The sequence below is a fragment of the Amphiura filiformis genome, chromosome 9 (assembly GCF_039555335.1).
Source record: "Amphiura filiformis chromosome 9, Afil_fr2py, whole genome shotgun sequence".
NCBI classification, from domain to species: Eukaryota; Metazoa; Echinodermata; class Ophiuroidea; order Amphilepidida; family Amphiuridae; genus Amphiura; species Amphiura filiformis.
Genome location: NC_092636.1, coordinates 55,453,962 through 55,478,852, shown reverse-complemented (window position 1 = coordinate 55,478,852; position 24,891 = coordinate 55,453,962).

Here is a 24,891-nt window from a genome sequence, read left to right as displayed (position 1 = left end):
GCCAACGGCAAAAACCTGTCTGTGGAAACAGCAGGTTAAACGGTAAGATAGCGTTATCCATTTAGCGGTAACTTAGCGGTGCGCCTGTAGAAACACGCTCCTTGATTCCTAAATAAATTACCAATTTTATGCTTTATTGAATGGCGTTAATGACACCTGTGGGGGAAAACGCACCCAGGTTAGCTATGCCGCCAACCCCAGTGGCATCACAAGGATTTATAAATGAATTGCCAATTTTATGCTTTACTGAATGACACCTGTGGGAGCAAATGCACCCCAAGTTAGCTATACCGCCAACCCCGGTGGAATCGCAAGGATTTGTAAATTAATTGCCAATTATATACTTTAGATGGAGTGAATGACACCTGTGGGGGAAAATGCACCCCAAGTTAGCTATACGGCCAACCCCGGTGGCATCACAAGGATTTCTAAATGAATTGGCAATTTTATGCTTTACTGAATGACACCTGTGGGTGCAAATGCACCCCAAGTTAGCTATACCGCCAACCCTGGTGGAATCGCAAGGATTTCTAAATGAAATTGCCAATTTATATACTTTAGATGGAGTGAATGACACCTGTGGGGGAAAATGCACCCCAAGTTAGCTATACGGCCAACCCCGGTGGCATCACAAGGATTTCTAAATGAATTGGCAATTTTATGCTTTACTGAATGACGCCTGTGGGGGCAAATGTACCCTAAGTTAGCTATACCGCCAACCCCGGTGGAATCGCAAGGATTTCTAAATGAATTGCCAATTATATACTTTACTGAATGGAGTGAATGACACATGTGGGGGCAAATGCACCCCAAGTTAGCTACACGGCCAACCCCGGTGGCATCACAAGGATTTCTAAATGAATTAGCAATTTTATGCTTTACTGAATGACACCTGTGTGGGGCAAATGCACCCCAAGTTAGCTATACCGCCAACCCCGGTGGAATCGCAAGGATTTCTAAATGAATTGCCAATTATATAAGCCAGTGGCAACACCATGGGCGCATGGGGAGGGGGGGGGGGACACAAAGTGAATTTGAGGTGGCAAAATCTAACTTTGCTCAACCTTGTAATTTTGCATCTTTACATGGGGGGGGGGAAGTTCTTAGGGGGTAAGCATTTGGATTACATGGTGCTACCACTGGCCAAAATTATCAAAACAATTGAACATTAATCAGTTAGGCGACGAAAAAAGAAAACCCTGTTCTACGGGCCTGACCGACCCAGATTTTAAACAAATTGGGGAAAACTTTTTCCTGTACAAATGAATGCTTACCAAATTTCGGAAATTTCAGGAACAATTTTTTTTTCTCAAATTGCAAATTATTTACAAATTTTGGTGATTTTTTGGGTCATTCCAAAAACAAAAAAAGCCAGACCGACCGACCCTGCTTGAGGGTCAGTCCGCCCGTAGAACAGGGTTCTTTTTTTTTGTCACCTTATTACTAAATACTAAGTAATCTCATCTCAGCTTCGTGGAGATCAAATTACTTTACAGATCCAAGCATTTTTTTTTACAACAAACGACAAAATTCAAATGCATACAGTGTTTTTTAAATGGAGTTCATACAAATTATGAAACCAGAACCAAATTTATTTGATCTTTGGATTGACCGTCGATGCTGCTTCTGATGCTTGTTATTAATGAACTAACCACTTATTAATCAGAATTGATGCTAAATTTATAGTCAATATCAAAACAGGCAAATATTCATACAATCGTAATATAATTAGCTGATTTCGTAAATAATAAGGATCGACCAAGCATCAATGCTCGATCAAAAGATCAAACCAATTTGTTTCCATTGCCTAAGTACTTTGTTTATTTCTCTGAAGCATAAAATGGCTTTTCACATAAACTTAACATCATTTTAATCTTCAAAACTGCTTTTCTCACAATACTTGGACATATAATTTTGATTTAGTTGTGTACATCGCAAGGTTGCATGCATGTACCACAATGGTGTTCTTCAATATCACCCCTGTTTGATTAATTCCAAAAAGCACACCCCCTTTTGATCTACATGATCGGGCACATACACTCCAATATCACATTTGTTATAAGGAAAGGAGAATCCTAATATAACCATAATAGAGTAGAAGTGCCAAAAAGGGAAAGAAAGAAAATCCAAACCAGAACAAGAGGAGACAAATCTAGATGAATACACCTCAGCCAAAAATGGAAGCAAGATGGAAAGCACAGAACAAAACGTGATATTAAAATGCATTTACTAGACCATGAAAATGTGCCAAAAATTTATAAATATGGGTAAATATGCCAAAAATAAAAACTTCTTTTTGTGGTGTGGGACCATGCCCTAGGAGAATCAGTCAGCTGTAAAGTCACCTGTAATCATGATAACAAATCATGTAAACTGTGTGTTGCATTCTTAATGTAATTACGAAGATTTCTAAATGATTTGCCAATTTTATACTTTACTGAATGGATATCACAAGGATTCCTAAATAAATTACCAATTTTATGCTTTACTGAATGGCGTTAATGACACATGTGGGGGAAAACGCACCCAGGTTAGCTATGCCGCCAACCCCGGTGGCATCACAAGGATTTATAAATGAATTGCCAATTTTATGCTTTACTGAATGACACCTGTGGGGGCAAAAGCACCCCAAGTTAGCTATACCGCCAACCCCGGTGGAATCGCAAGGATTTCTAAATGAATTGCCAATTATATACTTTACTGAATGGAGTGAATGACACCTGTGGGGGCAAATGCACCCCAAGTTAGCTATACCGCCAACCCCGGTGGCATCACAAGGATTTCTAAATGAATTGGCAATTTTATGCTTTACTGAATGGAGTGAATGACACCTGTGGGGGCAAATGCACCCCAAGTTAGCTATACCGCCAACCCCGGTGGCATCACAAGGATTTCTAAATGAATTGGCAATTTTATGCTTTACTGAATGGAGTGAATGACACCTGTGGGGGCAAATGCACCCCAAGTTAGCTATACCGCCAACCCCGGCGGCATCACAAGGATTTTTAAATGAATTGCCAATTTTATTTCTTTACTGTGGGTGCAAACGCTATTATCTAGTTAGCTATACTGCCAACCCTGGTAACATCACAAGGATTTCTATAAGAATTACCAATGTATTATGATCTTACTATAAACTTAAGTTAAAATGCTGCAAACGAATCCTAGCACAAAGATTTGATTCAGTTGAGTTGCTTTCAATCCTTTCAGATGCGTGTTGAATTGATTTTCATAATTGATCCAATATGATACTGTTCTTGGGGGTAACTTGTGTTGTTGTGATAACCGGTAAAGCTGTATGTTGGATATAGTATATCCTTAGGTTTTTTTTATGATAGATCATAGAATCAGATGTCCAAGTAGCATCACGATACCAAATTACTGAAACATAAAGGACAGAAATAAGCAAACTAAGCATGAGTGATTAACCCAAAAGGTTGCATAATAATCAAAATACTAAATGATATAAGACTTCTATAACAAAATCCATTTTTGAAGAATGTTTTAAATAATTTTATAATGATTCATTAATAGTGTTAGAGGACATAAGTTGAATTTGAAATAAAGCAAACAAAATACTCAAAATATTATTTCAAGCAGCTTCAAAACCTCACCTCATTTTGTCCAGATTTGTGTCAAGGGTTGGCTCAAGTCAACATGATACACAATTTATTGATTTATTGTTGGTTTCATCGATTGATGTAACAAATGAATTGATTTGTTGATTGGAAATAAATTGTTGGTTGCTTGACTAATTTACTAGTTGGTCAATAATTATTGATGATTGATTAATAATATAATTGATAATTATAATTATTGAGAATAATGATTGCTCATTTGATTGAATACTTGACAACAAACCAAATGGGTGATTGAAATTATTATCATGATCAGGTATACTGCTCAAAATCTGTGAAGATGAGAGATCTACATATATACAGCTATTCCAATCAAGATATGCACTTGTTTACCTTGCATTATGCTTACCTTGTATTCATTCATTGATATATGTGAACACCACATCCTCTATGCTTGCTTCACCATTTGCCTACATGACCTACAGGAAGTAAAAGTGGGTATTTTAGCTTATTTTTGATTAATGATTGACATAATGAATCATCAGTACGTGCCCTGGGTTCCACCATTGGGAGCACCAAATCAGTGCCCCTAGATGGGTTCTGCACCCCTCCGACCAAGTGGTGAAAGTAAACAGTTTCGCTGGCATATCATTTTAGGGCAGAAATTCAACTTGACTATAACCAAATTAGTGGTATTTGTCTTGTATATAGAGCAGTTCTTCTGGGGTGAACCAAACCTTTAGGGAGTGAAATGTCCTTGATCATGTTAGGAAACTGTTGCCAAACATATGACCATGGTGTGGTATAAACCATAGATTTAAAATCTATGTATAATTTGATAAAGAGGTAGGTTTGGTTCACCCCAGAAGCCAGGCCCAGAAGAACTGCTCTAGCTTCCTCTTTTATGAGAGGTGGCACTCTGTATTCTTGCCCCAGGTACCACATTACAGTGTTCTAAAAGTAAACAGTAACATCTCGTTCATATAACCATGATAATAGTATCGAAGCAATACTTTATTGCAATATACGCCTTCTCTACAACTCTTTTAGTGCATCACAATTATAATAATTGTATGCAATATAAGGTAGTACTACACCTCTTATTAAATTTGTGACTAAAGCGCAGTGATTGACTATTAAACTTGATTGCTGTGATTGACTATTTTGCATTTTTCTCAAAAATAATAACACACTGGTAACAAAAGTTATGTATATAGGGCAAGGAATCCAGTTACTACACTGGAATTCAGTGACTCAAGACAAGCGGTACATGTACGTTATTTATAATAAGAAAAGAGGTACCGCTAGAATGTACCTCATTTCTTAACACTATAATGAACCACTTGTCTTGAATCATTGAAATTTCAGTGAAGTATTAATTGATTCCTTGCCCTATAACTACATAACTTTTGTTACCAGTGTGTAGTTAGTTTAAGAGAAAAATGCAAACTTGGTCACAAAATTTAAGAGGGGTGTAGTACCACCTTAAAGCTATTTATCACTATAATGCGACTATTCAGCAATTTGGTAGATTTTGAGCAATTAACCATTTTCTATGTTAAAGGTCTCGAAACAGCTCAAATTTTGTGAGTCACACATATTGGTGAAGTAAATTTCACACAGAATCCCCATTTTTGAGATGTTCATTATAGATGCAAGCAGATTTTTTTAAAAAGGTTCACATTTTGGAATTCCTGCTACACCCCCACCTCCCAAATAATGGCTACATGCATGATTCAAAACTGGACAATGCAATAATGCATCATTGCCAAACAAACATCACATTTGCTATTAATTGTACTTACATCTAAAAATCTTGAAAAAAAAACAACTAAACCATCTCAAACATCAATCAAGGCATCTGTAAAACACAAAAAATGAAAGAGTTTACATTCTAAATAATAGCATCTCACTTACTCACCAGTCACCAAGCACACAAAGTACAGACAACGCACAGAACATTATATTGATCACAACACCCTATAACAAGAACAAAGAGACACAGAACATTGCACATCGCAAAAGGTATATTTTTTTTATATATGATGCAAAATAATACATTACAATACTACTTTCAATTTTGATAGCATTAGCCCATTTGGAAAATAAAAAACGTTTTGGGAAAATCTTTTTGGCTAAAATCATGTAAAATCAGATATTGATTTTGACAATTTTGAAAATGTATGCCAAATTTGTAAGCTTTTGGTGATATTTTAGGGTCATTTTAGCTTCCAGAAATTTTGGGTTTTTTTTTGTCGCCTTCGATATAATTTTGGTTTTGCTCTCACCAAAAGTATAAGGTAGCATGTTCCTTAGCATATGTCCAACATCTGTTAGGCAAGGTACCAACCTGCAGGATAATGTATAACTGTCCATCCCATCCTTTTCTGGCCCTTCTGCATCTATCTATCGGTTGGCTGTCAAGCACAGCGCCAGACACAATTTATATCCAGTGTGTTCTATATCCTTGACCATCTTCTGATATCTTGAGCTGAGAGTAAGATATCCTCTGAGATAAGCTTTGCTAAGTACTCTGGGTACAGCAGGCATTGCAGAACTCTTTTACAGTGGCTTTGGTGGGCTGTGTCCGTCTGTAAAGCTCGGGATATCATCACTGTTGGGTACTTGCTTAATGCCATGGATGTCACGTAGGCAGTTGGAAAGGAGGCTGTTCAGGGCATGGTTAGCAAAACCATTACGATCTGAAAGAATAAAATCACTTACAAAAAAAAAAAAAGTGTCAATAAAGTAAATAAAATGCAACAGAAGCATGTCATTCTGAAATACAAAGCATACTAAAGAAATGTTAATAAAATCATGCTATCTATCTCACCATATCTATTTTACACATTTTAGGCTGCCAACAAGCATATTTCATCATTAGCTATGTTATACAATTTCATCTCACCATATTTATGACTATATTATACATTTTAGGTTGCCAATAAGCATATCTATCTCACCATATCTATGTTATACTTTTTAGGTTGCCAACAAGCATATATATAAAAGGTAATGAAAACAGGAACACAGTGCTTCAATTGCCAAGCACTAGACTCACTTTCTGAAGACAAACAAAAGACCATCCAGGCAGGCGCAACATGAAGACACCAACCATACTGCTCATCATGTTTGCACTAAATGCTACTCATGAGTAGGTACTATGTACGGATGCAAAATTTCAAGCCGGTACCTCTAAACCTAACCCTAACCCTGGCCTAATACTAGTTCTAACCCTCCTCTACCTCTAACCCTAGCCCCACCTCTAATCTATCCCTATCCCTGGCCCTAACCCTATCTCTAACCCTAGCCTAACTAGATACCAGACCATGAACTCCCGATCAATATATAGATCTACTCACTCACAGTATTTCTTACAATCATGATGAACAGCAAGTATGTATCTACATATTACACAAGCTGAAAAGGCTTAGGAAGTCGACATGAGTGGGCTTCATACTCAGCAATTCAAGTAAAATGCTCACCATATCTATATATATATATATGTAATACATTTTAGGTCGCCAACAAGCATATCTCACCATACCTATTTTATACATTTTAGGTCGCCAACAGGCTATCTATATCCCCATATCTATGTTATACATTTGCCAACAAGCATATCTATTTTATACAGTTTAGGTCGCCAACAGGCTATAATTGAGCTAGGGAGGTGGAGGAAGCTCACATCCTCACTCTGGTAAAGGACCAGCCCCTCACCCTATTTTATACACTTTAGGTCGCCAACAGGCTATCTATCTCACCATATCTATATTATACTTTTTAGGTTGCCTATTATCTATCTTACGATATCTATTTTATACGTACAAAAACATACAGAAAACAAACTACTGACCATCTATTGCCTCCTTTTCTGTCGTAACCCCAATCTCCAGCTCCACAAGCCATCTGAAATACAAAGAAAAGTGCACAAGAAAAATGTTAGTACATATAAAAAAAAATCAACTATGCGCTCCCTCTCCCCCCTGCCCAGCCCATGCACTTTGCGAACAAACACAACATTAACGAAACAAAATACACATAACATAAAACAGACATAAAGACCCCAAGTGCACAAACAAGACAAGACAGAGACAAATACACAGTACAAACACAAACGAATAACACGGGACTCCGGTCGCCGACAGTACTGTCTAGGAGGTACACAGTAGCAATTGAACTGTACAATTGTTCCGAATTGTACAGTACAACTGGTCGGACAGGAATCTCTCTAACTGGGGGCTAGGCCAGTTAGGAGAGGGTAACGGGACACCGGTCGCCGACAGTACTGTCTAGGAGGTACACAATAGCAATTGAACTGTACAATTAATCCGAATTGTATAGTACAACTGGTCGGACAGGAATCTCTCTAACTGGGGGCTAAGCCAGTAGGAGAGGGTATGATTTCCGGAGAGTTCCAGAAGTCGATAACACTGCAGGCATCCAGTGGCAATTGTACAGTACAATTGAATGGACAAAAGAATGCCATAAAATGGAATAGAATGGAATGAAAGATACAGTCAAATATGGTACGTTCACAAGCGCAACAAACTCTTTCAGCCAAGATAGACACAGGACATTAGCACCAAGACACGCACAACATTAGACAGGACCCAGGAACATTGATGCATATAATTTAAGAACATTCAAAAAGCACGTTTTTACATTTTCTTGATTTTGACTACAAAACATCCAATTACTCACCATCTGTGCTGCTTATAATATTTACATATGTGATTGGAACCCTTCATCATTAATCTGCCATTTCACACCCACTGTTCTCAGTCACCACCTGTTATAGTTATTATCATTTACCATTACCACCCATTCCATGTATGATATTTTCAACTGCAAGTATCAATCTTCTGTCTTCTACTTCCATGCTGTAATGTACACATAAAAACTTTGTGTGGGCTGTGTCCGTCTGTACAGGTCATCAGTTTTGGGTACTTGGTAATCATGGATGTTACGTAGGCAGTTGGTAAGGAGGCTGTTCAGTGGTTAGCAAAAGTATCACAATCTGAAAGAATAAAATCACTTACAAAAACAAACAAAAAGTGTCAGTAAAAGTAAATAGAATGCAACAAAAGCATGTCATTCTGAAATACAAAGCATACTTAAGAGGAAATGTTAATACAATCATGCTATCTATCTCACCATATCTATTTTATACAAGCTTATACATTTTAGGCTGCCAACAAGCATATTTCATCATTAGCTATGTTATACATAAAAAGCATATCTCACCGTAATTGCCAAGCATTGGACCCACTTTCTGAAGACAAACAAAAGACAATCCAGGCAAGCATAACATGTAGACACCAACCATACTGCTCATCATGTTTGCACTAAATGCTACTCATGAGTAGGTACTATGTACGGATGCAAAATTTCAAGCCGGTACCTCTAAACCTAACCCTAACCCTGGCCTAATACTAGTTCTAACCCTCCTCTACCTCTAACCCTAGCCCCACCTCTAATCTATCCCTATCCCCTGGCCCTAACCCTATCTCTAACCCTAGCCTAACTAGATACCAGACCATGAACTCCCGATCAATATATAGATCTACTCACTCACAGTATTTCTTACAATCATGATGAACAGCAAGTATGTATTTACATATTACACAAGCTGAAAAGGCTTAGGAAGTCGACATGAGTGGGCTTCATACTCAGCAATTCAAGTAAAATGCTCACCATATCTATATATATATATGTAATACATTTTAGGTCGCCAACAAGCATATCTCACCATACCTATTTTATACATTTTAGGTCGCCAACAGGCTATCTATATCCCCATATCTATGTTATACATTTTAAGTTGCCAACAAGCATATCTATTTTATACAGTTTAGGTCGCCAACAGGCTATAATTGAGCTAGGGAGGTGGAGGAAGCTCACATCCTCACTCTGGTAAAGGACCAGCCCCTCACCCTATTTTATACACTTTAGGTCGCCAACAGGCTATCTATCTCACCATATCTATATTATACTTTTTAGGTTGCCTATTATCTATCTTACGATATCTATTTTATACGTACAAAAACATACAGAAAACAAACTACTGACCATCTATTGCCTCCTTTTCTGTCGTAACCCCAATCTCTAGCTCCACAAGCCATCTGAAATACAAAGAAAAGTGCACAAGAAAAATGTTAGTACATATAAAAAAAAATCAACTATGCGCTCCCTCTCCCCCCTGCCCAGCCCATGCACTTTGCGAACAAACACAACATTAACGAAACAAAATACACATAACATAAAACAGACATAAAGACCCCAAGTGCACAAACAAGACAAGACAGAGACAAATACACAGTACAAACACAAACGAATAACACGGGACTCCGGTCGCCGACAGTACTGTCTAGGAGGTACACAGTAGCAATTGAACTGTACAATTGTTCCGAATTGTACAGTACAACTGGTCGGACAGGAATCTCTCTAACTGGGGGCTAGGCCAGTTAGGAGAGGGTAACGGGACACCGGTCGCCGACAGTACTGTCTAGGAGGTACACAGTAGCAATTGAACTGTACAATTAATCCGAATTGTATAGTACAACTGGTCGGACAGGAATCTCTCTAACTGGGGGCTAAGCCAGTAGGAGAGGGTATGATTTCCGGAGAGTTCCAGAAGTCGATAACACTGCAGGCATCCAGTGGCAATTGTACAGTACAATTGAATGGACAAAAGAATGCCATAAAATGGAATAGAATGGAATGAAAGATACAGTCAAATATGGTACGTTCACAAGCGCAACAAACTCTTTCAGCCAAGATAGACACAGGACATTAGCACCAAGACACGCACAACATTAGACAGGACCCAGGAACATTGATGCATATAATAAATTATTTAAGAACATTCAAAAAGCACGTTTTTACATTTTCTTGATTTTGACTACAAAACATCCAATTACTCACCATCTGTGCTGCTTATAATATTTACATATGTGATTGGAACCCTTCATCATTAATCTGCCATTTCACACCCACTGTTCTCAGTCACCACCTGTTATAGTTATTATCATTTACCATTACCACCCATTCCATGTATGATATTTTCAACTGCAAGTATCAATCTTCTGTCTTCTACTTCCATGCTGTAATGTACACATAAAAACTTTGTGTGGGCTGTGTCCGTCTGTACAGGTCATCAGTTTTGGGTACTTGGTAATCATGGATGTTACGTAGGCACTTGGTAAGGAGGCTGTTCAGTGGTTAGCAAAAGTATCACAATCTGAAAGAATAAAATCACTTACAAAACAAACAAAAAGTGTCAGTAAAAGTAAATAGAATGCAACAAAAGCATGTCATTCTGAAATACAAAGCATACTTAAGAGGAAATGTTAATACAATCATGCTATCTATCTCACCATATCTATTTTATACAAGCTTATACATTTTAGGCTGCCAACAAGCATATTTCATCATTAGCTATGTTATACATAAAAGCATATCTCACCGTAATTGCCAAGCATTGGACCCACTTTCTGAAGACAAACAAAAGACAATCCAGGCAAGCATAACATGTAGACACCAACCATACTGCTCATCATGTTTGCACTAAATGCTACTCATGAGTAGGTACTATGTACGGATGCAAAATTTCAAGCCGGTACCTCTAAACCTAACCCTAACCCTGGCCTAATACTAGTTCTAACCCTCCTCTACCTCTAACCCTAGCCCCACCTCTAATCTATCCCTATCCCCTGGCCCTAACCCTATCTCTAACCCTAGCCTAACTAGATACCAGACCATGAACTCCCGATCAATATATAGATCTACTCACTCACAGTATTTCTTACAATCATGATGAACAGCAAGTATGTATTTACATATTACACAAGCTGAAAAGGCTTAGGAAGTCGACATGAGTGGGCTTCATACTCAGCAATTCAAGTAAAATGCTCACCATATCTATATATATATATGTAATACATTTTAGGTCGCCAACAAGCATATCTCACCATACCTATTTTATACATTTTAGGTCGCCAACAGGCTATCTATATCCCCATATCTATGTTATACATTTTAAGTTGCCAACAAGCATATCTATTTTATACAGTTTAGGTCGCCAACAGGCTATAATTGAGCTAGGGAGGTGGAGGAAGCTCACATCCTCACTCTGGTAAAGGACCAGCCCCTCACCCTATTTTATACACTTTAGGTCGCCAACAGGCTATCTATCTCACCATATCTATATTATACTTTTTAGGTTGCCTATTATCTATCTTACGATATCTATTTTATACGTACAAAAACATACAGAAAACAAACTACTGACCATCTATTGCCTCCTTTTCTGTCGTAACCCCAATCTCTAGCTCCACAAGCCATCTGAAATACAAAGAAAAGTGCACAAGAAAAATGTTAGTACATATAAAAAAAAATCAACTATGCGCTCCTCTCTCCCCTGCCCAGCCCATGCACTTTGCGAACAAACACAACATTAACGAAACAAAATACACATAACATAAAACAGACATAAAGACCCCAAGTGCACAAACAAGACAAGACAGAGACAAATACACAGTACAAACACAAACGAATAACACGGGACTCCGGTCGCCGACAGTACTGTCTAGGAGGTACACAGTAGCAATTGAACTGTACAATTGTTCCGAATTGTACAGTACAACTGGTCGGACAGGAATCTCTCTAACTGGGGGCTAGGCCAGTTAGGAGAGGGTAACGGGACACCGGTCGCCGACAGTACTGTCTAGGAGGTACACAGTAGCAATTGAACTGTACAATTGTTCCGAATTGTACAGTACAACTGGTCGGACAGGAATCTCTCTAACTGGGGGCTAAGCCAGTAGGAGAGGGTATGATTTCCGGAGAGTTCCAGAAGTCGATAACACTGCAGGCATCCAGTGGCAATTGTACAGTACAATTGAATGGACAAAAGAATGCCATAAAATGGAATAGAATGGAATGAAAGATACAGTCAAATATGGTACGCTCACAAGCGCAACAAACTCTTTCAGCCAAGATAGACACAGGACATTAGCACCAAGACACGCACAACATTAGACAGGACCCAGGAACATTGATGCATATAATTTAAGAACATTCAAAAAGCACGTTTTTGCATTTTCTTGATTTTGACTACAAAACATCCAATTACTCACCATCTGTGCTGCTTATAATATTTACATATGTGATTGGAACCCTTCATCATTAATCTGCCATTTCACACTCACTGTTCTCAGTCACCACCTGTTATAGTTATTATCATTTACCATTACCACCCATTCCATGTATGATATTTTCAACTGCAAGTATCAATCTTCTGTCTTCTACTTCCATGCTGTAATGTACACATAAAAACTTTGTGTGGGCTGTGTCCGTCTGTACAGGTCATCAGTTTTGGGTACTTGGTAATCATGGATGTTACGTAGGCAGTTGGTAAGGAGGCTGTTCAGTGGTTAGCAAAAGTATCACAATCTGAAAGAATAAAATCACTTACAAAAACAAACAAAAGTGTCAGTAAAAGTAAATAGAATGCAACAAAAGCATGTCATTCTGAAATACAAAGCATACTTAGAGGAAATGTTAATACAATCATGCTATCTATCTCACCATATCTATTTTATACAAGCTTATACATTTTAGGCTGCCAACAAGCATATTTCATCATTAGCTATGTTATACATAAAAAGCATATCTCACCGTAATTGCCAAGCATTGGACCCACTTTCTGAAGACAAACAAAAGACAATCCAGGCAAGCATAACATGTAGACACCAACCATACTGCTCATCATGTTTGCACTAAATGCTCCTCATGAGTAGGTACTATGTACGGATACAAAATTCCAAGCTGGTACCTCTAAACCTAACCCTGGCCTAATCCTAGTTCTAACCCTCCTCTACCTCTAACCCTAGCCCTAACCCCACCTCTAACCCTACCCCTAACCCTATCTCTAACCCTAGCCAAACTAGATACCAGACCATGAACCCCCGATCAATATATAGATCTACTCACTTACAGTATTTCTTACAATCATGATGAACAGCAAGGATGTTATCTACACATTATCCAGGCTGAAAAGGCTCAGGAAGTCGACATGAGTGGGCTTCATACTCAGCAATTCAAGTGAAATGCTCACCATATCTATATATATATATATGTAATACATTTTAGGTCGCCAACAAGCATATCTCACCATACCTATTTTATACATTTTAGGTCGCCAACAGGCTATCTATATCCCCATATCTATGTTATACATTTTAAGTTGCCAACAGGCTATAATTGAGCTAGGGAGGTGGAGGAAGCTCACATCCTCACTCTGGTAAAAGACCAGCCCCTCACCCTATTTTCTACACTTTAGGTCGCCAACAGGCTATCTATCTCACCATATCTATATTATACTTTTTAGGTTGCCTATTATCTATCTTACGATATCTATTTTATACGTACAAAACATACAGAAAACAAACTACTGACCATCTATTGCCTCCTTTTCTGTCGTAACCCCAATCTCCAGCTCCACAAGCCATCTGAAATACAAAGAAAAGTGCACAAGAGAAATGTTAGTACATATAAAAAAATCAACTATGCGCTCCCTCTCCCCCTGCCCCCTCCCCAGCCCATGCACTTTGCGAACAAACACAACATTAACGAAACAAAATACACATAACATAAAACAGACATAAAGACCCCAAGTGCACAAACAAGACAAGACAGATACAAATACACAGTACAAACACAAACGAATAACACGGGACTCCGGTCGCCGACAGTACTGTCTAGGAGGTACACAGTAGCAATTGAACTGTACAATTGTTCCGAATTGTACAGTACAACTGGTCGGACAGGAATCTCTCTAACTGGGGGCTAAGCCAGTAGGAGAGGTATGATTTCCGGAGAGTTCCAGAAGTCGATAACACTGCAGGCATCCAGTGGCAATTGTACAGTACAATTGAATGGACAAAAGAATGCCATAAAATGGAATAGAATGGAATGAAAGATACAGTCAAATATGGTGCGTTCACAAGCGCAACAAACTCTTTCAGCCAAGATAGACACAGGATATTAGCACCAAGACATACACAACATTAGACAGGACCCAGGAACATTGATGCATATAATTTAAGAACATTCAAAAAGCACGTTTTTGCATTTTCTTGATTTTGACTACAAAACATCCAATTACTCACCATCTGTGCTGCTTATAATATTTACATATGTGATTGGAACCCTTCATCATTAATCTGCCATTTCACACCCACTGTTCTCGGTCACCACCTGCTATAGTTATTATCATTTACCATTACCACCCATTCCATGTATGGTATTTTCAACTGCACGTATCAATCTTCTGTCTTCTACTTCCATGCTGTAATGTACACATAAAAACTTTGTGTGGGCTGTGTCCGTCTGTACAGGTCATCAGTTTTGGATACTTGGTAATCATGGATGTTACGTAGGCAGTTGGTAAGGAGGCTGTTCAGTGGTTAGCAAAAGTATCACAATCTGAAAGAATAAAATCACTTACAAAAACAAACAAAAGTGTCAGTAAAAGTAAATAGAATGCAACAAAAGCATGTCATTCTGAAATACAAAGCATACTTAGAGAAATGTTAATACAATCATGCTATCTATCTCACCATATCTATTTTATACAAGCTTATACATTTTAGGCTGCCAACAAGCATATTTCATCATTAGCTATGTTATACATAAAAAGCATATCTCACCGTAATTGCCAAGCATTGGACCCACTTTCTGAAGACAAACAAAAGACAATCCAGGCAAGCATAACATGTAGACACCAACCATACTGCTCATCATGTTTGCACTAAATGCTCCTCATGAGTAGGTACTATGTACGGATACAAAATTCCAAGCTGGTACCTCTAAACCTAACCCTAACCCTGGCCTAATCCTAGTTCTAACCCTCCTCTACCTCTAACCCTAGCCCTAACCCCACCTCTAACCCTACCCCCTGGCCCTAACCCTATCTCTAACCCTAGCCTAACTAGATACCAGACCATGAACTCCCGATCAATATATAGATCTACTCACTTACAGTATTTCTTACAATCATGATGAACAGCAAGGATGTTATCTACACATTATCCAGGCTGAAAAGGCTCAGGAAGTCGACATGAGTGGGCTTCATACTCAGCAATTCAAGTAAAATGCTCACCATATCTATATATATATATATATATATATGTAATACATTTTAGGTCGCCAACAAGCATATCTCACCATACCTATTTTATACATTTTAGGTCGCCAACAGGCTATCTATATCCCCATATCTATGTTATACATTTTAGGTTGCCAACAAGCATATCTATTTTATACAGTTTAGGTCGCCAACAGGCTATAATTGAGCTAGGGAGGTGGAGGAAGCTCACATTCTCACTCTGGTAAAGGACCAGCCCCTCACCCTATTTTATACACTTTAGGTCGCCAACAGGCTATCTATCTCACCATATCTATATTATACTTTTTAGGTTGCCTATTATCTATCTTACGATATCTATTTTCTACGTACAAAAACATACAGAAAACAAACTACTGACCATCTATTGCCTCCTTTTCTGTCGTAACCCCAATCTCCAGCTCCACAAGCCATCTGAAATACAAAGAAAAGTGCACAAGAGAAATGTTAGTACATATAAAAAAATCAACTATGCGCTCCCTCTCCCCCCTGTCCCCTCCCCAGCCCATGCACTTTGCGAACAAACACAACATTAACGAAACAAAATACACATAACATAAAACAGACATAAAGACCCCAAGTGCACAAACAAGACAAGACAGACAAATACACAGTACAAACACAAACGAATAACACGGGACTCCGGTCGCCGACAGTACTGTCTAGGAGGTACACAGTAGCAATTGAACTGTACAATTGTTCCGAATTGTACAGTACAACTGGTCGGACAGGAATCTCTAACTGGGGGCTAGGTCAGTTAGGATAGGGTAACGGGACACCGGTCGCCGACAGTACTGTCTAGGAGGTACACAATAGCAATTGAACTGTACAATTAATCCGAATTGTACAGTACAACTGGTCGGACAGGAATCTCTCTAACTGGGGGCTAAGCCAGTAGGAGAGGTATGATTTCCGGAGAGTTCCAGAAGTCGATAACACTGCAGGCATCCAGTGGCAATTGTACAGTACAATTGAATGGACAAAAGAATGCCATAAAATGGAATAGAATGGAATGAAAGATACAGTCAAATATGGTACGTTCACAAGCGCAACAAACTCTTTCAGCCAAGATAGACACAGGACATTAGCACCAAGACACACACAACATTAGACAGGACCCAGGAACATTGATGCATATAATTTAAGAACATTCAAAAAGCACGTTTTTGCATTTTCTTGATTTTGACTACAAAACATCCAATTACTCACCATCTGTGCTGCTTATAATATTTACATATGTGATTGGAACCCTTCATCATTAATCTGCCATTTCACACCCACTGTTCTCGGTCACCACCTGTTATAGTTATTATCATTTACCATTACCACCCATTCCATGTATGGTATTTTCAACTGCAAGTATCAATCTTCTGTCTTCTACTTCCATGCTGTAATGTACACATAAAAACTTTGTGTGGGCTGTGTCCGTCTGTACAGGTCATCAGTTTTGGATACTTGGTAATCATGGATGTTACGTAGGCAGTTGGTAAGGAGGCTGTTCAGTGGTTAGCAAAAGTATCACAATCTGAAAGAATAAAATCACTTACAAAAACAAACAAAAGTGTCAGTAAAAGTAAATAGAATGCAACAAAAGCATGTCATTCTGAAATACAAAGCATACTTAGAGAAATGTTAATACAATCATGCTATCTATCTCACCATATCTATTTTATACAAGCTTATACATTTTAGGCTGCCAACAAGCATATTTCATCATTAGCTATGTTATACATAAAAAGCATATCTCACCGTAATTGCCAAGCATTGGACCCACTTTCTGAAGACAAACAAAAGACAATCCAGGCAAGCATAACATGTAGACACCAACCATACTGCTCATCATGTTTGCACTAAATGCTCCTCATGAGTAGGTACTATGTACGGATACAAAATTCCAAGCTGGTACCTCTAAACCTAACCCTAACCCTGGCCTAATCCTAGTTCTAACCCTCCTCTACCTCTAACCCTAGCCCTAACCCCACCTCTAACCCTACCCCTGGCCCTAACCCTATCTCTAACCCTAGCCTAACTAGATACCAGACCATGAACTCCCGATCAATATATAGATCTACTCACTTACAGTATTTCTTACAATCATGATGAACAGCAAGGATGTTATCTACACATTATCCAGGCTGAAAAGGCTCAGGAAGTCGACATGAGTGGGCTTCATACTCAGCAATTCAAGTAAAATGCTCACCATATCTATATATATATATATATGTAATACATTTTAGGTCGCCAACAAGCATATCTCACCATACCTATTTTATACATTTTAGGTCGCCAACAGGCCATCTATATCCCCATATCTATGTTATACATTTTAGGTTGCCAACAAGCATATCTATTTTATACAGTTTAGGTCGCCAACAGGCTATAATTGAGCTAGGGAGGTGGAGGAAGCTCACATCCTCACTCTGGTAAAGGACCAGCCCCTCACCCTATTTTATACACTTTAGGTCGCCAACAGGCTATCTATCTCACCATATCTATATTATACTTTTTAGGTTGCCTATTATCTATCTTACGATATCTATTTTATACGTACAAAAACATACAGAAAACAAACTACTGACCATCTATTGCCTCCTTTTCTGTCGTAACCCCAATCTCCAGCTCCACAAGCCATCTGAAATACAAAGAAAAGTGCACAAGAGAAATGTTAGTACATATAAAAAAATTCAACTATGCGCTCCCTCTCCCCCTTCCCCTCCCCAGCCCATGCACTTTGCGAACAAACACAACATTAACGAAACAAAATACACATAACATAAAACAGACATAAAGACCCCTAGTGCACAAACAAGACAAGACAGAGACAAATACAAAGTACAAACACAAACGAATAACACGGGACACCGGTCGCCGACAGTACTGTCTAGGAGGTACACAGTAGCAATTGTACTGTACAATTGTTCCGAATTGTACAGTACAACTGGTCGGACAGGAATCTCTAACTGGGGGCTAGGCCAGTTAGGAGAGGGTAACGGGACACCGGTCGCCGACAGTACTGTCTAGGAGGTACACAATAGCAATTGAACTGTACAATTGTTCCGAATTGTACAGTACAACTGGTCGGACAGGAATCTCTCTAACTAGGCCAGTAGGAGAGGGTATAATTTCCGGCGAGTTCCTGAAGTCGAAGCCGATAACACGGCCAAGGCATCCAGTGGCAATTGTACAGTACAATTGAATGGACAAAAGAATGCCATAAAATGGAATAGAATGGAATGAAAGATAAAATCAAACATAGTACGTTAAAGCGCAACAAACTCTTTCAGCCAAGATAGACACAGGACATTAGCACCAAGACACACACAACATTAGACAAGACCCAGGAACATTGATGCATATTTTGTAAGAACATTCAAAAAGCACGTTTTTGCACTTTCTTGATTTTGACTACAAAACATCCAATTACTCACCATCTGTGCTGCTTATAATATTTACATGTGATTGGAACTTTCATCATTAATCTGCCATTTTACAACCACTGCACTGTTCTCGGTCACCACCTGTTATAGTTATTATCATTTACCATTACCATCCGTTCCATGTATGATATTTTTCAACTGCAAGTATCAATCTTCTGTCTTCTACTTCCATTCTGTAAGTTAGAAAATATCAAATCATTTCTAAAATGATAATTACTAGCGGTTACCCGTCTGAGCGGTCAGAGTCTTTCGCGGTTGGTAAATTTTGTATATTTTGTGTACATGTAAATGTTTTATTTAATGTGATTAATGGTATGAGAGGAGATTATCATTTAGAAATATAATATTTAGTATCTTTTCCATATAAATCAATGGCTTGAAATTGTAATTAGATCATGATCGAAGCAAGTCTTCTTATACCACCATATCATATCCACCGTGAGAAGTCTTGCCCCTGTAGGATGCTGGCCGCCCTGATATTTAAGATTTGTATGCATTTGTTTATACAGTACTTTTTAGCCCAATTTGGACAAATTTGTTGTACCTTTTAGCCCATTTTTTACCATTTTCATTCAAGTTTGTCCCCCACCTTGAAATGTACCTTGCTTCCCCCCGCAAAAGTCCTGGCTACATCACAGAGCAGATCATTAACACAATTTTATTCACTTCCCTCTTGGGGCCCCCTGTGGTATGCTGGCCGACATGATATTTAAGATTTGTATGCATTTGTTGTACTTTTTATTTGTTAGCCCATTTTGGATAAATTTGTTGTACTTTTTACTTTTTAGCCCGTTTGTGACAATTTGCCCCATCCCCAGGGGCTATTTTAACGTGTCTCACTGTCACGATCGTGCCGAGATAAAATATTCGTGCAGTGACAATTAGCAATCCGTGTAGATATGCTTTAATAGTAGGGCTTTTCTTACGGTCACATTCAGGTAAAAATGTCAATTTTTTTAATTTTTGAAACGCACTCTACTTCAACACTTTTATCTCATTGCACTAACGTGACAGTGAGACACGTTAAAATAGCCCCTGCCCTCCCCCGTGCAACTTGCCTTACACCACCCTCTCCAGGCTACACCACTGTGCAGATGAAACAATTTTATTCACATTCCTTACACCAAAGTATTGCTTACACTCTGTTTCATATAAAGTTAAGATCATACAATGCTGATAACATAGCATTACCAAGTAGGTTAAATGTTGACATTATTGATGTGTGACTAATTAGGTGTTCATACACAGTCCCTGGTATTATATAATACGGTGTGATTGCTTTAGGTATAGGTAATTCAATGACTGTTTCCAGACTACAGGCATATTATCTTCACACCGATGACAGGACAGAAGGCCTATTTCATGCTATGTCAACATTAGTGTATTGTGTTGGCGTGAAAAGTTTTAGCTCGCAGGGAGCTTTCCGTGCTTTTTAAACTAATTAACATTATTTGACACCATTAACGTAAACAAAAACAAAATTGGATGTTTTATTGGGGTGCGGACAACCTTACTATACGGGCCGGGGGTAACGCACCCCCTTAACACCCCTGTCGGCACAGCACTGGACAAAATGGCACTTTTTCCATGTTACTCTATGTACAAAATGAGTATGATAATACAGGGTGGTGTTTTTGTGTGGTACTACAGCTCTCTGAAAAGAGCAAAAACATGTGCTAGATAGCCGTTACATTTTAGGTTGCTAATATGTTAGATTGGGTCATGTCAGATGATGCTAAATAAATGTATAGGCCTACATTATGTTTTGATAGATATGGACTAAAGAAAAAAGCGCAATATGGTATTCCCATATCAGTTTTGATTGTTTTTAAGGCACCGGATAGCAATGTCTGCACAGTATTTTTGTGGGGCACAAGAGCACATCAGACATATCGAATAGCATTCAAAATATGAGGAATGTCCTGATGATATCAAATAATTTTGATTTGTTGAAATTCCTGATATAATACAAATTTTATGGCAAGTTATTAAATTTTATATTTAACAGTCGTTGAAGTAAACTTTATGAATCTAATGATATGTGCTTCAAGCGTATGTAGATGGGATGAAAAGCCGACCATCAATTGAACATTTTGATCTATCATATTGAAAATATACATTATTTCCCAAAAGACCTCAATTTTGTTGGTGTTTTGGGAGGAAAATCTATATCTTCAATACAAATTATCAAAAATTTCATACAATGGGCAACTTTTCTTCCCAGCTATACATACACTTTAAGTACTTATCATTAGATTAATACAATTTACTTCGCGGACTGTTAAATTAAAAAAATATACATTTTTTATCATTTGCCATAAAATGTGTATTAGGCTTCTATTGCGAATCTCAAAAAAAATCAAAATTATTTGATATCAGAAGGATGTTCCTCGTATTCAAAATGCAATTTGATATACCTGATGCCCGACCTGATGTGCTCTCAGGTACCACAATGTGAAAACATTGCTATCCGAATGCTACATTGATACTCATGAAATGACCACAAATTTATGTTGTTTAATGACCTTTAAAGAAATTAGGTTAGGTGAGGAAGTCTAGTCTAGTCACTAGAAATGGATGGGTACAATTAGAGAATAAACGATAGGAATTTTTATTTTGCCTATCCTCTACCGTGTGATAGACGACAGGCAGGTCCAATATTTTGAGTAGTGGATGCCGGCGCAGCCGTATCCACTACGATAAAAAATATTGGACCTGCCTGTCGTCTATCATAGGTAGAGGATAGGCAAAATAAAAATTCCTATCGTTTATTCTCATTCTTAGTCAGTTAAATATTATTTTAATAACTGTAAACAATTTTTTAAAGCAAAACTAAGTTACCGTCATAAAATTCCCTCATTATAAAATGAACGAAACTTGTTTACAACTTCACGTATTCTGTTGCGCGTACTGCTAGCGCGTCGCGTATTCCGCACTAGTCTACGCATACATCGCGATACATACGCGCACCTCTACAAGCGTGTAAGGCATTATCAAGACGCATGATGACGTGGGGTCGTCTACGGCCTGATAAACGGCACCCGAAATCTTGCGATTGTCCAATCAAAAATGTGTATACGAACTAGAACCACTCCCACTGACTAAGAATGGGGAGTGTACCCCCACTTTGGAGGTGACCCTTATGTAGAGCTGTTAAAAGACCCCCCTTTTCAGCGTCGCTGTAACCCAAAGACCCCATATTTGTTTACGAACAAATGCTCTTGTCATCCTATTTCTCCATTATTTTGATCTGTCACCTGGCATGCCTGAAGACGGTTTTTTTTTTTCAATTTGAACAGTTACTTTCATTTATCACTGATTTTGTTACTTATTTTGAAAAAATTTGAAGCCATAAATGTTCAAGGTTTCTGTGGCACTGTTTCGGCTCTCACTCAAAGGTTCCATTTAAATAAAAGATCATGTTCTCACCAAATGACCCCATATTTTTTACATTTTGCTCTCACCGAATGCCCTTTACTGTGAAAGTGCCAGCCCTACACCTATATCCATTTCATATTGAAGTGCCCCCCCCACCCGGGTACAATCATTTTGATACAGATTGCGACAAATGATCACAAGATATACAAAACTGATTATGCTGTCTAACACTTACTAATATAAGGCCAGCAAAGTATGTATTGCCCTTAAAGCTCCAAAGCCAGGATTGCTTCCCCCTTTCTGCCTGTCAAAGAATCCTGGGTGTAGCCATGATTTTAGTGTGAGGGGGCAAGGCAAAATGTTCGTCCCCATTTGTCAATTTTTCCCCATATTTAGTGATTTTAAGGACATTTTACTTTTTGCCATCCACATTTTATCCCTTAAAATTTTCAGTGGGGCAGTTTGCCTCCCCACTCCGGCTACGCCCTGCTGGGCCTTAAGCTCATGCCAAATTTTTGGGAACCCAATTTGCAAATCTTATTAGTCTAGATAGGCCATATAAAAACAAGCAAAGTGCGAAATATTTACTTTTGTAATAAAAATATCTCGCTAATATGCTATCCTGTGGGACCTGTGTGATTTCTCAAAGTTGGCAAAATTCACTCGAAGCGGACTTTTACATAATATTTTGCCTGCTTTTTGGCACTTGTTCAATTTGGGATGAAAAGCCGACGATCAATTGAAAATTTTGACCTTTCGTATTGAAGATATGGATTTTTTTTCCAAAAACACCCACAAAAATTATGTCTTTTTGGGGAAAAAATCCATATCTTCAATATGAAAGGTCAAAATTTTCAATTGATCGTCGGCTTATCCTCCCAACTACATACACTTTAAGAATATATCATTAGAATTATAAAATTTACTTCGAGGACTGTTATATATCAACTAGAGCGGTTACCGCACCATAGCTGAACCATGGGGCTTTGGCAGTATATTGTGGTACATGTATACCCCTTTATGACCCCTTAATGACCTCAAATGAATTTTAAAATATTTTAAACATGTTTAGAATGTCATAAGGATCATTGTATTTAAATATCAGCTCAATTGGAGCATTTTTGAAAACTTGACCTTTGACCCCTTTATGACCTTTGAATTTCAAAATATTTTAAACATGTTTAGAATGTCATAAGGATCATAGCATTTAAATTTCAGTTCAATTGGACCATTTTGAAAACTTGACCTTTGACCCCTTTATTGACCCCTTAATGACCTTAAATGAATTTGAAACTATTTTAAACATGTTTAGAATGTCATAAAGATCATTGCATTTAAATATCAGCTCAATTGGAGCATTGTTGAAAACTTGACCTTTGACCCCTTTATGACCCCTTAATGGCCTTAAATGAATATTAAAATGTTTTAAACATGTATTGTTTAGAATGTCATAAGGATCATTGCATATAAATTTCAGCTCAATTGGAGCATTTTTGGTTAAAATGACCTTTTTTGACCCCTGTGACCCCTTGGATGACCTCTGATGTTAGGAAATATTTATTATATTCTTTACTCCTTCCTCTTTCATTTGACACCACTTGGGGGTTCATACCTTCGTGGCATTTAAAGATATGTCCATTTCAGACCAAATGGTTGGTAAGTAAGTAAGGAAGTAAGTAAGCAAGTAAGTAACATACACTAATATAGGCTGATACCATTTCATAGTACAGCAAAAATGTGAAAAATATCAAATTTTAATAATTTGTCCTAAAATTTGTATTATATCGTGAATTTCAAAAAATGAAAATTATTTGATATCAGAAAGACATTCTTCGTATTCAGAATGCAATTCGATATGTCTGATGTGCTCTCATGTCCCATAAAAATACTGTCGAAACGCTCAAAACGTTCATTCCAGATCCCTTACTACTGCACCCTGGCCAATTTTGTGCCTATACTTTCATTTTCTCAAAAATTATAGCGCATTGGTGACAAGTAAGATATGTGACCAATGATAGCCACAAATTTTTCCCTAGCATCATGAATCCAAGTTTGACATCTTTGGTGGCATCACTTGATTTTGCTGAAATCAATGTGTTAATTAGTAAAATACTGATACGGCCTATATCTGTGTTGGAGCCCCCCGACTATTGGCAAGCTAGAAGAAAGACCAAAAAATATAAAATTGTAAATTGCACCACACAGTCGGACCAAAATGTTAATCAACTTTTCAGATTATAACTTCCAATTTCAGATCTCTCAAAAGCATCCAATACAGTAAATGTAATAAATAGTATACATACCATTA